This window comes from Engystomops pustulosus, chromosome 3, assembly GCF_040894005.1.
Source record: "Engystomops pustulosus chromosome 3, aEngPut4.maternal, whole genome shotgun sequence".
NCBI classification, from domain to species: domain Eukaryota; kingdom Metazoa; phylum Chordata; class Amphibia; order Anura; family Leptodactylidae; genus Engystomops; species Engystomops pustulosus.
In genome coordinates, this window is record NC_092413.1 from 196418502 (window position 1) to 196437232 (window position 18731).

Here is an 18731-nt window from a genome sequence, read left to right on the forward strand (position 1 = left end):
TAATCCAGAATTTGTGACTAGCACTTTACTCCAATGGTTTCAGTGATATGTGAGACACATTCCTGTCATGACCGAGGGCTAATTTATAACTTACCTTATAACGATGTTCGCATTAATTTCATTGTCTCTCTGTGGAATCTGTGTCTTCTGGTGGGTTCCGATTACCATGGTGTTGCTATGCATAACATACGGGTTGTCAGTTCCGTGTTTTGTCACGCGATACAAACAGATGAAGTGCTTAATCACACGTCCCTATGTGGGTGTGGTTGGGCCGTCACATGATTTTCACATTTGGTTTAAATAGCTTGTTTTATTACACACCATCATCCATGACCAAGAACGCGGTTAGCCTCTGAAACGCGTTGGTAAATACCGATGTACCTGTACATCATTTTAACATGTCATGAATAAAGAATGAGGTTTTTAACCAATCCCTTGATCTGGTGGATTTGCGCTGGAAAATACTATTTGTATGCTGTGTTACCCTCAATGTGGAGTGAGGTTCCGTGCTCTTCCACTTTCAAGGTGAATTCACGTGGTGGAAGCTGAAGATTGTCCCAGTGGTATCAGTGTTAGGTAACACTGATGCAAATAGGTCCAACACTGGTAGTGTCAGTCAACACTGATGCAAAAAGGTCTAAACTGTACTATGACTGCACCTTTAAGATATTGCTTCATTATGTTAGAACTGCAAACTATATTTGAATTGCACCTTTAAGATATTGCTGGATGATCCTGTAAATGCTAATAGTACAAAAACTGATCATCCAACGGTAGCTTAATACAGGTCTTCACAGTGCTTTAAAAAGGGCAATAATTTCCTTGATTACAACAGCCTCCTGAAAAGAGCAATCATTGGTATTTGAGGAGTTGTAGTAAAGTATTTGTAGTAAAGTAAATTATTAAATGCAAGCTCAGACAAGACGGCCACCCTGATAATCTAGAAAATTAAAATAAGTCAAAATAATAAGGTAAATGTTATTAGATACAATACAAACAGATAAATAATACATTTGTTTAGTTAAATACTTCCTAATTAGTAAATTATATAAGGTAATAAAGTCCCTTTAAGGACTATGCAGTAAAATCGGAGTCTTACCCACATGCACTATACACATATGACATGTTTGTATAAGACCTTCTCAATTAATAAACAACTGAATTAATTAATTTCCTAATTGATGTATTTTACATTTTTCATGCATCTTTGTCTATTAATAATCATACACTAAAATCATATTTGTAATCTCGATCCGTAGAAACATTTGCTAAGCATCTGCTCCGCTGTATATTCAACAAAATAAATGACTGCAAATACCTGAGCTGGATATAAACTTTATGTGATCACAATTCTTGCTGTTTGTTAATTCAGTCGTAATATAGGTAAAAGCTTGTTAAAAAGTCAAATAAGGGTTTGCCTAATTAGGCCCTAAGAGAATAATTAGCATTGCCAGAGATATAAAATGGAAACCTCCCAGGTGTTTTCGTTTTACAATCTTACGGAATGCTAATAAACATGCTTGACTTCTTCCAACAGCTATTTCCAACTTGTAAAATCACCGAGGGTGAAACTTTAAAACTCCATTACAAAGGAATTGCTATATCAGATATGGCCGGGAAAGCATTTGTTGATATTCCCAGCTGTTTGAATTTTAATAATTTTAATTATCATAAATTCCAATCATCTCGGTTATGGAATATTGCAGGCACAAAGCTCAACTGATGATGAATAATGTTGCCTGTTTTCTTTGGGGATGCCAAGTTACTTACAGGGACTTGGGCATTGGCTAGACCACTGGTTTAATGGTCAAAATGGAACAAATCAATTTTCAGTCTTTAATTAATTCATATTCATTTTTTTTACTTAAGGAGGACCTTTCATCACTTCACACATGTGGAGATGAACATCCCATGCTGTAGGGAACGTTACATAGATCCAGGGGCACTTTGAATTTTCTTTCTAGTTTCCACTGTTGCTGAGATATCAATAAAGTTATCTGACCATTATAATCCTCTCCACTGCCAGAGAGGAAGTGATAAGTAGAAGATTATGAAAAAACACATCCCACACAGCTCCAACTCCTCCTCCCTGACAGTGGAAAGTATTATAATGGTCAGATACTGGGACTGATATCTCAGCAACTATGAGGGCTGGAAAGAAAATTCAAAGTGCCCCTGCATCTGTGTAACAGCCCCTACTAATGTTCATTATGTTCATTTATGTTGTCTGTTTTATCAAGGTATGTTGTAATATTTTTTTATGCTTTGATTAATTCTTGATAACAACAACTTTATTTTATTCTTTTCATTTACTTTTCTAATTAAAGAGTGAGTCTCATTTCAAGATATTATCAGATTTTTTTTTTATAAACGTAGAGTTAAAGTTAATATAAAAAAACTTTCAATATACCTCATGAGATGAAAATGCCTCTCTATCCTCTTTTCAGCCCCTATCCTCCCTGCCAAACTGCTTTGTTTGTTCCTGAGAACTGTCTTTATTGAGGAGCTGTCTCACTAGAGCTTTACTCATCCACACTTTTCAATACTAATGACAAATAGACGTATGTCATAGATACATAAAGAGAAATTTGTATTCACCAAATCCAGATCTGAGGAATAAAATGAGCAGTTTAGCAGACAGGATAAGGGCTTATAATCCACATTTTTTAATGGAGAAATCTAATTTCAACAATGATAATTCTTAGGTCAGAATAATTGATCCATAAAAATAATAATGTTGAACAGTGAGCTCATATGGAATTTAGTGCACTTAAAACTCTGAAGTAGGAAACCTAATTTTTATTTGTTTTTTATGCTGTATTTATTCAGTATTGAGGTATACGTCCTCTCATTAGTCAATCAGAATTTATATTCAGAATTCAGGGGAATATACACTCACCGGCCACTTTATTAGGTACACCTGTCCAACTGCTCGTTAACACTTAATTTCTAATCAGCCAATCACATGGCGGCAACTCAGTGCATTTAGGCATGTAGACATGGTCAAGACAATCTCCTGCAGTTCAAACTGAGCATCAGTATGGGGAAGAAAGGTGATTTGAGTGCCTTTGAAAGTGGCATGGTTGTTGGTGCCAGAAGGGCTGGTCTGAGTATTTCAGAAACTGCTGTGACATTCGGATGGTAGGGTCAGAATTAGGTGTCAACAACATGAAAGCATGGATCCATCCTGCCTTGTATCAACGGTTCAGGCTGGTGGTGGTGGTGTCATGGTATGGGGAATGTTTTCTTGGCACTCTTTGGACCCCTTGGTACCAATTGAGCATCGTTGCAACGCCACAGCCTACCTGAGTATTGTTGCTGACCATGTCCATCCCTTTATGACCACAATGTACCCAACATCTGATGGCTACTTTCAGCAGGATAATGCGCCATGTCATAAAGCTGGAATCATCTCAGACTGGTTTCTTGAACATGACAATAAGTTCACTGTACTCAAATGGCCTCCACAGTCACCAGATCTCAATCCAATAGAGCATCTTTGGGATGTGGTGGAACGGGAGATTCGCATCATGGATGTGCAGCCGACAAATCTGACTGACTGACCATTGTTGACACAGTAAGGCTACATTACTGTGCCCAACGTACCCTAGTAGGGAGGGCACATGTCGGAGAGGAAGAAGGGATGAACGCTGCTCGCCCCCTCCCCTCTCCACAGAGATATATGACGCATAGCACCGTATTCCGGGGGAAGATATGACATGACCTACGGAATGCACATGTGCTGCACCATACCGCTCCAGTACGGCGCTGTGCGCACATTGCAGTCTATGGGGGACATATATATGGAGTATATATACATCAGCCGTATATATTTGTCCCCCATACGACAGTGTGGATGTAGCCTTAGTCACTATTTTTTCATGTGTAAGGTTTCATTGTTCTTAAAAAGGCCAAGTGCAAGTATTTTAGGTAAAATGCCTTTATCCCTCATTGTCTTTGCTAAGTACATGAAATATCAAATGGCCTTCCACTGGTCTTCCAGGATCTCATGGTATCACTATTTCATCTTTTGTCACTTTTTCCTTACATTTCATTGTCCAGCCATATAGCATATTATTTTCTTTTATCACTCTGGTGCACTGAACAGATGTGTAAAAGCTTTAACGTTGGAAAGGCTTTTAAGTCCCAGTGGACCTCTGAGCTTTCTGGCTGACTGAACAACCAGAATATTTTTTCTTGGATCTACACTGGATTGTGATCAAACGCTATCAGGATTATGATAGTTCCCTAAGGAATTGTAGACCCAATGCATTCCATTATTTCTTTCTATAATTTCATTTTGTTAATCTTAGCTGCCTATAGTTTTTTTTTTCCACTGACCCACCTCAGCAAGCTTCAACAAATGGAAGCCCCCATAGGGACAATGGAGAATTTCCAGAGGTGTTTAATCGTCATATGTAACATTCAGTGGGCACTGCTTCTGTTTTCTATTGTACCTCCTTATACCATGATTTATGCAAATTTCTTTATGAAAAATAAATACTGATAAAGAAAAAAATATATAATCATAATCACAAGGTATAAAAATGAAAAAAAAAAAACATCTTTTCCTAAAGTGTTTCCTAAAGTTTTATGCATATGTCTTCTGAAATCATGTTAAAGGTGATATTTGTTAGATTTCCTGCTAATATCATACACAATCTCACCAGGCACATGATGATTGATGTGCCTTTGAGCCAAACCCCTCCCTAAACTTAATTGACTCTATGTACTTAATACATTGATACAATCTCTAATGAATTTAGGTATACACGTATGTTGTGCCCTGAATTAATGACATAATTAGAGATGGGCAAATTTTTCAAAAATTCGATTCGCCAAGTTTGCTGAATTTTCTGACAAAATTTAATTTAACCTGAATCAAATCAATTTGACCCGAATCAGGTTAAAAACCAGGTATTTCTTGGCTGTAGTGTGTTGTAGAACTTTGTCCCGTGCTTAAATATGCATAGGGAGCATAGTTTGGTCTTCAAACAATGCTGTGTTTTAGTATGACACGCACATGACAGCCGCCACTCTTCACTCTTCAATTCCATGGGCACTTACAGGGGCCAACTTGACCAAATAAGTGAAGCGGGAACGCAGCCTGGCAAGGTAATGTCTGTGCCAGCTCGAAAGGACCGAGCTGAGGGCCAAGATCCCACTATAACATCAAAGAGTGCACTCTTTTTACACTGACATCAGATGATTCCATAGATTACAACAGAACCTGTTCTGTTAAATGTTGATACATGTAGAAACCTCCCAAAATAGTGGAGAGGGTGTCGGTAGTAATTTTGCATTGACGTCACTGATCATTTTTCCCTTCGTTTCATCCGTCAGTGTCTGCTTTCAATCGGTTAATAATTCATCAGTATTGCTAAAGCCAAAAACAAACAGGAGTTGATCTAAAACAGAGATAACCAGTAAAAGGGATATTTGCATGTCCTCTGTGTTCTGTATCCACTCCTGCTTTTGGCTATCAATCCTGAGGCTTTTCATTCCTTCTGACAGATAAAATGAAGGGAAAAACCAAACATAGCGGCAACGTCATAGAGTGGTGGAGGGTGCAAACAGCATTATGGAAATCATAGGGTGTTCCAGGGAGACAGCGGTTAGCAGCAGAATGAGAAGGCTGCAGAGTGGCACAATGACAAATTATGGAGGTGGTGGCAGCAGCAGGAGGTCAGAGAGTGGCACAATGACAAATTGGGGAATACTGATTTGGGGAATACAGAATCCCAAAAACTAACACCCTGGACCTTGAGAAAAAAATCACTCCACCAACTATGTGGATTTGACATGGATTAATTGATATCTACTTTAGCAACAAAAGAGAATTGAAATTTGGGGAATACAGAGCCCCAAAAACTGACACCCTAGATTTTGAGAAAAAAATCATTCCACCAACTATGTGGATTTGACATGGATTTCTTGATATCTACTTTAGCAACAAAAAAAAAGAATTAAAATTTGGGGAATACAGAACCCCAAAAACTGACGCGCTGGACTTTGAGAAAAATATCACTCCATCAGCTACTGATTATAAGCGGCTAGACTCTAGAGACAGCACATGCAGTGAGAAATGAGGTGATTGCAAATGGCCGGCTGTTTTGCTCCTTAACTCCATGCTAAAAGATTGTATATGTCCTGGGCGAAGTCTGCTGCCACCATACCAGACCCACACTATGGAGAAGCTACTGAAGCATCTGGTGTAGTCCACTATGCAGCAACAAGAGACCAACTGTTTGCAGTTGGAAAAGTTTGCCTTTATCAAAGAAACTGGTGTCACTAGTCCACAGAGACTGAAAAGCTGACTGCAATGAGCTTTGCAAAAGATAACTCTGCATGATGACATTAAGGTCTACCTCACCATAGCGACAGACTGCAAACTGCTGACTTGGCAGATGTCATTGCACTTTATTTGACAGTCATTTTTGGATTTCCTCTATGGACAAGCAAGCCAGGTCTCAGATTTACAACCTTATACACCTGGTCAAGAAATGAGAGACTCCAGATTGTGGAGAAGTTGGTCCTAGACCGGTTCATCAGGGCTCTTCCTCTGCTACTGCGTTAGACATGTAGATGTACAAAGATGCCAACCAACTTTTCACCCTGGTGGAAAATGTCCTAGCAACTAAGGCTGAACTGATTTTGGGATTTGACTTCCCAATGCTCTGAGAGTTGTGGGAAAAGGTGAAACCTATAAACAAAGTGTGGAAACCTCTCCTTCACCAGAAATGCATGGTGAGTGTGACACTTGTGTTACAGCTAGAGAGGAAGATGATACCCCTTCCCCAACTCCTGAGCACAATATCTGTGATATTTTTGGTACTGCACAGTTGTGAGACCCCACTCTTGCTAATGCTTGTCAAAGGGTGGCATGCTTCCCGTCCTACATGTCAGGTACACGCCCCAACCCCACTTTACCGTAGTTCCTTGGTTACAATACCCCTTATTGAAGTACCTTTTGAAAGGATTGCTATGGATTTGATGGGTTCAATAGGCTAGTCAGTGAGAGGTCACCAATATATTCTGGTTGTCTTAGATTATGTTACTTGCTATCCTGAGGTGGTGCCCTTGCACAATACTGCATCAAAATATATTGCCCATGAGTTATTCTATTTGTTTTCATGAACATGCATTCCAAAAGAAATACTGAATGACCCAACATCAAGAGGCAAAAGAGTTTCTACAGAGAAATAGATGTAAGTTCTCTGAGCTGCCAGGGTGAACACACCTAATTGAGCACTGTGTAGAGATGGAACCTAGGCAGAAAGTAATCCTCAAACCCTATAGAACACCAGAGGCATATTGGGAGGTGGTGTCAGCTTAGGTTAAACAGATGCTCGAGTGATTGAGGAGTTTAAAAGTGAGTGGTCTAATCAAATTGTCCTAATACCAAAGCCCAATGGGACTTAAAGGTTTTGGAATGATTTCAGAAAATTTTATGAAACTTTAAAGTTTGATGCTTATCCAATGCCCAGAGTAAATGAGCTTATTCAGACGATGGGAAATGTGAGATCCAAAACCACACTGGATCTCACAAAAGGTGACTGGAAAATACCTTTGTCTGAGGAGGCCTAACTAAAAACTGCCTTTGAAGGGTTGGTGTACAGGGTGATGCCACTTGGGTCGAATGGAGCTCCTGCTATCTGATGGACCAGATATCATTGCCACATCGTGACGACCTGAATGATGTGGTCATTCACAGCCTAGACTGGGGAATTCGGCTCTGTAAGGTACAAGCTGTACTAGACTCCATTTGTGAGGAAGGCCTTACAATCAACTCAGAGAAGCGTGCTTTGAGGCTAAACTCCGGATATGTAATTGGCAAAGGAGTAATAAAGCCCCAGATCAACAAGGTGAAGGCAATACAGAATTGACCAAGACCACTAAACAACAGTCATGGCATTTCTTAGGATTGCTGGCTACTATCGTAGGTTTGTGCCAAATTTAGCCTCTATTGCGGGTCCTCTCACTGACCTGACCAAACATGGGAAGTCAGTGATGATCCACTGGACACCAAAGTTATATGAAGCATACCAGAAGATAAAGTTAGCCCAATGCCATCAGCCAGTGCTGATAACCCCTGATTTTAGGAAGGAGTTTCTGGTGCAGACAGATGGCTCAGGTACAGGTCTAGGATCAGTGCTGTCCCAGGTTGTAAATGGTGGGGAGCATCCAGAATGTACCTGAGCAGGAAGCTGCCCCTACTGAGAAAGAAAAAGTGGGCACTAGTTGCCCTGAAATATTATAATCTAGGCAGAAAGTTTAAACTGGCAACTGACCGTGCCCTTCTCTCGTGGATAGAAATGCCAGTATAACCAGATGGTTTCTGTCCTTAAAAAAATTGTTTTCACCATAGAGGACAGTCCAATGAAGTTACAGGGAAATGCTGATGCCCTAACAAGGGTACACTGCATGATGGCCACAAATGCCCAGCCCTCCATTTTGAAGAAGAGGGGGGATATGTAAGCCAGTGGCCAGTCAGATACTAGAAGGGATGCACATCTCACCCAGATTACTCAGCAAACAAGTAGGTTAAGGGAGGGTGAGGCAATGAGTGAGGATGAAGGGAGGAGAAATTGAGGAGATGACTTGTGCCATATGAACTGCCACCTCAGGACTTACCACATGCTGCTGGCAGGGAGCAGGTTATGTTAACGAAACAACTAAAATCAGTGGAATTATTCAGATGCACAACAAAGGCGTATTTGAGATTGACATGCCAGGCACTGTCATCATGTAAAAATGACCTTCCTGGTGACAGTTTCCCTTTATGATAAGCTTTGCTTGTTTTGAATCAACTTCACGAGAAATTCACCCAATTTGAGTTAAGTTTACGATAGAAAAATGTGTTCAGTAGTTCTTTTTCACCCCTATGTAACAAATACATTCAGTAATAATAATAGAAGTAATAAGAATAAAGTTAACAGTGGTTTCTTTTTTTAAGTAACACATACTTTGTATGTAATTACCGAACCCACCATACATTGCATTATTTTATCTATACAATTGTCGATAATTTAGGAAGATCTCCAAAACAGAGCATGACAGTGATGCCTCACATTACAGAATGACAGAAGTAAACATTATGTACCATTAGAAAGAACTGAATTGTTCTAAAATGCTATTTAATTGCTAAAAACATTAGCAAAAAGAAAAAAAAATTGAATTTTTTTTCTCAGTAAAAACCTATAGATTACATCTCTGTAAGTGCACATTCTGAGTAGAGAAACGTGCAGAAAGAGAAGGGTTTCATTAGCATTCATGCTACATAGGCTCTCATTCACACTCCCATAGCTAGCTAATTTGGTCTGCAGCCAACTTTCTTATAATATGATGACAAGACAACAAGCCTGACTGCCTTCTTTTCATCGCTAACGATTCAATGAGTGGCAGTTGTGGTCTCGGAGCTCAGCGTGGCTCCTCACCCTGCAGAGATTTTCTATGTCTGTGCTGTCTCTGTCCCTCGCTCCCTGCCAGGCCTTCTACAGCAAGGACAAACTCGAAATACAGGAACAAAACAAAAGTTTATCAAGTGGGATGCAATTGGAACATGGCATGTTTTTGCAACAATATGTCTCCTGCATAATACCCTCAGCTGGTAATTGGATGCCCCTAGAAAACCTTTGTCCCCACTTTGAAGCAAACAAAAAGGAGAGCTGTCAATCACCGGCAATTATTCAGTCGTGTGATGCTGGTTATAGTCATTTACATACAGATGTTGAGATAGATTTTTAAAGCTTTCACTCAAAATCAATTGTTCTAAGCAGATTCGATTAGTTTCATTTATTCTATGCACTGTACAGCCCCAACTTACACCATCAAGCCGTGCATCATTGTGCCAAATCAATTACTTGTTAATGGTTTAATGATATGTAAGGCTGGTTTATCAGAAATGTTGCATGTTTACGGAAATATTTGTTTACGTCAATAACCGGATCCTTTGTAGAATGTACAGTAGCAGCTAGCTTGGTTATAATTGGGGTTATTATAGGAAGAAGCAAAAAGCAGGTCCTGGAGGATTAATATACCTTTGAAGCAATAGTCGGCCAAATGAGTAGTCGTAAGGATGCTACTTCGCGATCGTTGTCCTATGTGTACAGGGGTAAGAGCAGAGAATAATCTAGAAGCAATGGTTAATCAGCTAAATGAATCCTTTATGTAACATGTAAAGGCTCTTTCACATCTGCGTTGGTGTTCAGCTTCCGTTTCGTGTCTCCGTTGTGTCTCTGTTTGTCTTCCGTTTTGTCTCTGTGATGCATTCATTTTGTTTCTGTGTCCGCAATAAAACACTGGAGGTTTAACACTGCTTTGAAAACATCACAACTGGCTTTTCTGCTTTTTCAGCGAAAAAACGGATGTGTCATCACCTTTTTTTGCTGACCCATAAACTTCTATTGTCTTTCGTGATCTGCATCCGTGAAAAAAAAATAGGACATGTTTCATAATGGACAATGGACAATGGATCAGCGAGAATACAAGCCAATGTGAAAACATCCATAGATATCAATGGCTTTGTGAGGCATCCGTGAACAATCACTTAACCAAATACATGAAAAACAAGAAAATGTGAAAGAGCCCTTAGATATTTAGCTCGACCTGGAGATAAGTTTTTCTTTATAAAAAACATACTCTACCATTAAATAGAAAAAGTGAAGGGGGGGGGGGGGGCACTCAGAGCCAGAACCTGAGAAACATCATCAAATTCCCTACTCAAGCTGAGCCTCATAGATGGGATGTGCTACTCACAACTATTCACTACAGATTCACTACAGAATATTGCTTGGTTTTAACAAGAAATGGTTATTAGACAAACTAGCAAGGCAATTAGTGTTCATTGTAATACCATTGTAGAGTATATACATAGTAGAATCCAGTTATATAATACAGCAGGCACCTACCAATAACATGCAGCATCTAGGTCTTTGAAATGTTCTAAACACTATCATATTATATCCAATCAGCTACTTTTTTTAAGAGCTCCTGTGACACCATTTTGGAGGGAAGAAGTATTAATATTGATTGATAGACATTATTGACATTAAATATTAGAAGCCACATTGAACCTCTATAACTAAGGATGAGCAAATATATTCATTGGTTCACAGATTTGGTATCAATCCGCCATTTTTAGTTTCAGAATTAAATGCCAATCTTTTCTTCTTCACTTTGGATGAGTCTTTAAAAATGGTGGCTAGCTACTGCTTTCATTTATCCCAGAGCTCAGGGAGAGGGAGGAGAAACAAGGGGCTTATATACCAATTTCAGGACATTTGGAGCAACATTGATTCAGGCACAAAACAAGAATTTTAACTTTTCTGCAAAGTAACTCTTCGATGATTCGTCGTCGCTATCTATGACCTGGTTACATTGGATCACTGAGCTCTTGATAACCTGTTATATTCTTATAATTTACAGCAGGGAATGCTATACCTACATATGTTTAAAATGTCAGTGCAACATGAAGCTCATCTATAAACTCCGCCCCCCCCCCATTTCCATCCAATACTGGTGTCTTCTTGTGTCTTTCTCTTTGAGCTGAAGTGATAGAATCTGGGTAAAATGTCTACAACAACTGGTGCCCCCTTTAGCTTTGCTTACAATAAAGTTTTTTGTTGCAAGCAATAATAAAAAGTAAGTGATATAACTACATTAACAAATAACATACACTCACTGGCCACTTTATTAGGTACACCATGCTAGTAACGGGTTGGACCCCCTTTTGCCTTCCCCACACCATGACACCACCACCACCAGCCTGAACCGTTGATACAAGGCAGGATGGATCCATGCTTTCATGTTGTTGACGCCAAATTCTGACCCTACCATCCGAATGTTGCAGCAGAAATAGAGACTCATCAGACCAGGCAACATTTTTCCAATCTTCTACTGTCCAATTTCGATGAGCTTGTGCAAATTGTAGCCTGTTTCCTGTTCTTAGCTGAAAGGAGTGGCACCCGGTGTGGTCTTCTGCTGCTGTAGCCATTCGGCCTCAAAGTTCGACGTACTGTGCGTTCAGAGATGCTCTCCTGCCTACCTTGGTTGTAATTGGTGGCAATTTGAGTCACTGTTGCCTTTCTATCAGCTCGAACCAGTCTGCCCATTCTCCTCTGACCTTTCGCATCAACAAGGCATTTCCGTCCGCCCACAGAACTTCCGCTCACTGGATGTTTTTTCTTTTTCGGACCATTCTCTGTAAACCCTAGAGATGGTTGTGCGTGAAAATCCCAGTAGATCAGCAGTTTCTGAAATACTCAGACCAGCCCTTCTGCCACCAACAACCATGCCACGTTCAAAGGCACTCAAATCACCTTTCTTCCCCATGCTGATGCTCGGTTTGAACTGCAGGAGATTTTCTTGACCATGTCTACATGCCTAAATGCACTGAGCACTGAGTTGCCGCCATGTGATTGGCTGATTAGAAATTAAGTGTACCTAATAAAGTGGTCGGTGTATATATATATATATATATATATATATATATATATATAAGGGGGAGAGAGGGGGAAGGGTCTTTACTCTCAGTTGTGGAGGACCCTAGGAAATCACTTTCTGGGTATAAACAAAATACAACTAGTGATTAAGGATATAAACTTGCTTTATTATTGCCAATTATTTACAAAAAAAGGTCTTATAAAGTATCTGTAGATGCGATTGTCGCCACTGCACTGGTGGTCAGTCTGTAAATAAAAAAGGAAAGATGACTAAGTATGTAGAAGTCTACTAAAGGTGGCCTCTGGTATGGTATAAAATATATGGCAAGGACTCACCTTTTGTGCTTGTGCGTATTTATCAAAGATCATCTATCCAGAGTAAATCTGTGTAACTCCTTGGAGGGCAGCGAAGGTTATTTCACCTTGGCCTAAGTGACTGTCAGGGAGGAGACGGGAGGTAATGAGTGGTGCCGGGCGCCGTGGCATGTGTAGAGAAGGATGATTGGGAGAAACATGCCCTGCTGTATCCATATGGGCTAGGTATGCCATTGGTACAGCAAGGATCCAGGTATGCCGTTCGTACAGCAAGGATCCAGATACAGAAAAGGGATTTTAGAGGAATATTAATCCCAATAGCTATGTAAGGGAGCAAGGTATTAACTTCGGACCAAGAAATAAATAATAATTAAATAAAATAAAACATGAAGGTAATACAGAGCAGTATTGTCAAAAGAAAATGCACATATTAATGTTTGTTAGAGGAAGCACGAGAAGCTCAACTGTTCGTTGAGCCCCAGTGGAGATTCTGTTTGCATACGGAAAATCCATCGGGTCTCTTTTTGTCTCAATAGTCGGTCCCAGTCCCCACCCCTGTCGGGGGGTCTAACCAGGTCGATCCCAGTGAAGAGAAGGCCTGTCGTGTCACCCTGATGTTGGTCATGGATATGTCTGGCCAGGGGTTTGTCCCTATTATGTCTAATGTCACCTAAGTGTTCACCTATCCTGCGGCGGAACTCACGAAATGTTTTGCCAATATACTGTTTACCGCATTTACAGGTGGCCAAGTAGATCACACCAAGCGACTTACAGTTGATAAAGTGATTAATCTCGTACATGCGTCCTGTGGTATTGCTCATAAAATTCTTGCAACTCCTTAACACTGGACAGGCTATGCAACCGCTGCAACGATAGCAGCCTTTGATTTCATGTCTAAGCCAGGTTTGTTGACCCTTCAGTTTAACAAAGTGACTGTGTACTACCCTATCCCTAATGCTGCATCCTCTTCTAAAAGTAATGGAGGGTTGTTCAGTGGTGACAGGGATTAGGTCAGGGTCCATACGCAGTATGTGCCAGTGTTTGGTCAAGATCTTGCGTATGGTATCTGTGCCTCCATCATAGGTGCCTATAAGTCGGATGGTCTGTGGTGTGGGCGGTTTAGGTTGAGTAGTCAACAGGTTGGTACGGTCTAGCGCCAGTGCTCTCTTGTATGCAGATTTGAGGATGGAATCGGGATATCCACGTGCCTGAAATCTAGAGCGAAGTTCTTTGGCTTCTCTGGTGAATTCTTTTAAAGTGGAGCAGTTCCTCCGAGCCCTTAGGTATTGGCCAAAAGGTATGCCTCGTTTGAGGGCAGGGGGATGGTTGGATTCCCATCTCAGTAGCGAATTAGTGGAAATTGGTTTTCTAAATATGGTAGTATCTAGTTCACCCTTACTGTTTTTCTGTATCAGAACGTCTAGGAAGGAGATAGAGGATGGTTGGATCTCGTAGGTGAATTTGAGACCTAAAGTGTTAGAATTGAGGTCACTGATCAATTCTTTAAACTGGTCAATCGACCCCTCCCAAGTAAGAAAAATATCATCTATATAACGGGCCCAAAGGCCCGCCATACCGATGTGTGGAGTACTATTTTCATCCTCACCAAAGACGCAGCAGTGCTCCCACCAGCCCAGGAACAAGTTAGCGTAGGTGGGAGCGCACGAACTGCCCATAGCAGTGCCCCTGAGCTGGTGGTACACTCTGCCGTCAAAGGTGAAGAAATTGTGTGTTAGGGAAAACTAGCAAGTTTATATCCTTAATCACTAGTTGTATTTTATATATATATATATATATATAGTCTAAACTTTACATAAATATTCATTTTTATTTAATTTAATCGTACAGAAAGGTACACTGCTGCCATGTATATCATATTCATAGGATTCTCAGTAAACACAAAAAATGGATAAGATTAGTGAGTGGTAAATGTAGATATTGTACAATTTCATGCTGCTAACCAGATGGACACACAATTGTTTCAATTAGACCACTTTACTTTGGACTTTGATGAACATCAGTTTATTGATTGATTTTAGTCTGCCTATTTTATATTTTACTATATAAACAGTGCTTCAAACAGATGAACATTTTAGAACAGCTTGTACAATTACTAAGAATTATGCGCACATGTCACCTGGAATTTAATTTTTAGCTGGTGACAGGTTCCGAGATCCTATGCCTCTTTTGAAAAATACCCTTTCCATTTTTCTGAATCATTTTAGTCCTTTTGAAAACTTTATTTCACATGTGGTGAGTCCTGGGGAAGGAGGGGCAGCTGCAGCCTGTGTGTGTCTATGTCTCAGTCTCCTCTCCTCCAAACCCATTCAGCTCCCTCCATTCATCCTATCATGTACATTGAGTAGACAGGGAAGGGAGAGGGCTGGTGTGCCAGAAAGAATGCATAAGGAGACTGAGACATAGGCACACAGCCTGCTGCAGCTTACCATGCCCATCACACCCCACCAAATGCTGCTGTAAAGGAGACAGGTATGTCTGGTGTGCTTTGAGTGTGGGACAAGCCAACTAATCACATATACCTACTACTCACTTTACTCACCTCAGGTGCCAGTCTTGTTCATAAATACGTAGCAAAGAGTTTGCATGTTCTCTCCGTGTTTGTGTGGGTTTCCTCTGGGTCTTCCAGTTTCCTCACACACTCCAAAACATACTGGTAGGGTGATTAGATTGTGAACCCCATTGGGGACAGGGACTGATTTGGCAAGCTCTGTACAGCGCTGCGGAATCTGTGTGCACTATATAAATAAAGGATTTATTATTAGCAAAAATTATTAACAAAAACAAAACTTTGTATCTCACCCGATGTTTCTTCTGGTTAATACCCATCATGGATCCCATGCGGACCAGGTGCGCTTGTACTGAGTAACAGAAAGAAACTGAGTCCGGCGTGTTTGACCAGTCATGACATAGCTTGCTTCAGGATAGAAGCGTAGCCATACTTGGCCATCGCGTTTCCACTGTCATCCAACACTCTTACTCAGTCAGTGTCCTGAATGCTCAGTGAAAATTAAATACTAGTAGACCGGAACTACTGGAAGTCTCAAGCTGAGGTGCGTAATACCCGGCATGGATCCACCGACGTTCATGATCAAAACACTGCTAGTGAGTGCCCATAATATATAAATGTCTAACATAGCATTCAAGACTGCGTAAAAGAAACAATTAGCATATAAAAAAAACAATATAGTCACTATGTTTAACTATGTTCAATTATTAAAAACAGCACAATAAAGGCTACCTATAAGATTCCTTAGGTACAACAAGGGTGTGCGGCAAGGGTTTGCGGCATGTACACACACCTGTTTTACCAAAATCATATTGCGCAGAAATGTTATGAAATAGAATGTACATGTATTTAATCTCTGTAATGAAACATCAGTTTGTTCTTATAGTTCAGAACTAAGGCTGCATTCACACAACCGGTGCCCACCGTACCGTAGCACGTCGGGCACACGGCAGCGTGCGGGCAGAGGAGGAGAGCGCTGCTCACCCCCACCCTTCTCCATTGGGATACATGGTGCACGGCGCCGTATGCCCTGAAAAAATAGGACATGTCCTATTTTTTCACGGGGCACCGTACTGCTCCCGTAGGGCGCCGCGGCTGCATTCACACGACCGCAAGGGGGACGTATATACGGCCAAACGTATATACGCCGACATACGTCCCCATAGACGGCTATGGGCGCGCGGCGCCCTACGGGAGCAGTACGGTGCCGCGGCAGCGCTCTCCCTCACCTCCTCTCCCCGCGCGCTGCCGTGTGCCCGCCATGCTACGGTACGGTGGGCACTGGTCGTGTGAATGCAGCCTTAGGGATAGCTGGTTTGTAAATGAAAGACCTAAAATGCTTCCCTGTCAAAAAGGTATCTTAGTATACCCCCTCCTCTTTTGCTGATTTGCATCTTTTCTATGACATAGGCTTTAAAAAATTCAGTTTTACCTCCATGATCGTCATTGAAATGTTTGGATGCTCTCAACACAGTCTTTTTGATGTTGGAAGGTCTTGGAATTTTAGTCCATTTGTCCCCAATATGTTCTAACTTTAAACTTCTGAGTGGTTGCCCCTGTATATCTTTTATTGCATTTAATGCATTTCACACCATATACTAACCCCTAAAATTGATAATTGACAATTACAATTTATATATGATGTTATAATATGCTGTTGTGTGCCATCATGATTAATATTGCCAATGGAGGTGGCTCTACAAGATCCATGAAAACCTATGTTAAAACCTTTAGTCACAGATGCCTCCACGATCCGCGACATGGATCCCATACTCCGCAATGTGGTGCCCCTGCTCCCCCAGCACGGACTTAACTTTCCTGGATCCTGCTCGGCTCCGGTCCCAACTAGGCCACGATCCTGCTGTGACTGGGCCGCGCTCGTGTCCCTGCTCACTAGGGTGCGCACGCTGGCTCTTTGCGATTAAAAGGGCCAGCGTACCTCTAATTGGTGCTGGCTAATCAAGCTTGCCTTTATAATCTGGCACCTCCCTTCACTCTCTGCCGGATCTTTGTGGCGGGCTCTGGCGAAGACCAGGGGCCATTTAGATTCTGGTCCCAGGTTACGGCTAGTACCATCATCACCCGGGGTGGTCCAGGGAGTCCAGACTTTAGCCCCAAGAGACTCTCCCACACCCCCGTGCGTGACACCTTCCCCCACGATTTAGGCTAATGTTTCATCTTAGAATAGAATGGGTAGACACTTGTGTATAATAAGCTTGATATCATTAAACTCACTAGCAGTGCTTAGATCACGAACGCCGGTGGACACCAGTCTTGTTTTCCTTACACTAAATCTTTGGTTGTGATATTGCTGGGTTTTGCTGACTCTTGTTACTTGACTATTCTTAGCTTAACAATGATGTACCTTGCTGCCATCTTGAGTTTAACCAGTTGCTTCTCAACTGTTCAGAGCACATACTCAGAGTAGTGAAAGTGGACCAGTTGCCGCCTGTGTGTCTTGCTAACTTCTCTCAAAAATTAAAATCTTCTAGGAAATAGGAAAAGTCAGTATAGGAATTCTAAGTACACACAGTGCTCTTTGCAAGTGAATTGGGAGATACATCTCCATGTATTGTTTCAGACAGATATATCTGCATTACCTTTTAAGCTGTGAACTTTTGTTGTAACTTCTCTTCACAGAGAATGGGTCTGGAATGGAGGTCTATCATTCCTGTGCAGAAAAATTTTACATTCAAAAAGTTACAAATTTAGACATTCACCAATTTTCCCCACCTTCCTTGTGCAAAAAAATTGCTGGCTTACACCACTCACTTGTGGCATTTATGATTATCCATTTTCAGCTGCTGGTTAAGGCTTCTATGGGCTTTGGATTGCATAAATATTGTGGGATCCCCACTGATCTTGAATTTTACAAAGCTGTTTCACTTATGGAGGAGAATAATATGGTTAAATGGAAACCGTTCCACTTACTGCCATTTTTCATAGACTTTCAGATTCAAAACGTTCCCTGCAAAAAGGTTCCCTACAGCTGTAAAAATAATACAGGCTGATGCACATTTTTCTCTGTAACAGTAGCATGACAGAAGGGAACCGGCATTGCTTTTAAATCTGGTTTATGTTATTCTTTCAGTGGCCAAAAACTAAGGTCACCAGTACCAAGAAAATTAGAGATACAGCTCCAGAACCAAAGAAGAATGAAACAAACAGCCTTCTACTGCAGCATATTTATCACAGTTCAGAAAATTAGACAATGGAGAACTTCAAAGGGAAATAAGAAGCAAATGAACACAAACAACTTTTCAAAAATTAAAGAAAAATTAAGGAAAGAGAAAAATCAAGAAATTTAGAAAAAGGTAAGCCAACATTTTCATAAATGTGCCCCTGTGTCTGATGCTGTGTGATAAATTTGGCGTAGTATAAGTCTCCATGTAGGTTGCCCTTATAGGAGAAGATAGCAAAGATTCACACCACAGAGGAGATTCTAC

At 40.9% G+C, this 18731-nt stretch overlaps 1 long non-coding RNA gene across 1 annotated transcript; it reads right to left on the bottom strand.

Moving 5' to 3' along the window:
• Positions 1-9698: 9698 nt before the first annotated feature.
• LOC140120689 (uncharacterized) lies at positions 9699-18079 on the bottom strand. The gene is made up of 3 exons (XR_011853946.1): positions 17886-18079; positions 15319-15514; positions 9699-10420 (listed from the first exon to the last, which is right to left on the bottom strand). It is a non-coding gene; the product is annotated as an uncharacterized lncRNA (long non-coding RNA).
• Between the last annotated feature and the right edge of the window lie 652 nt (positions 18080-18731).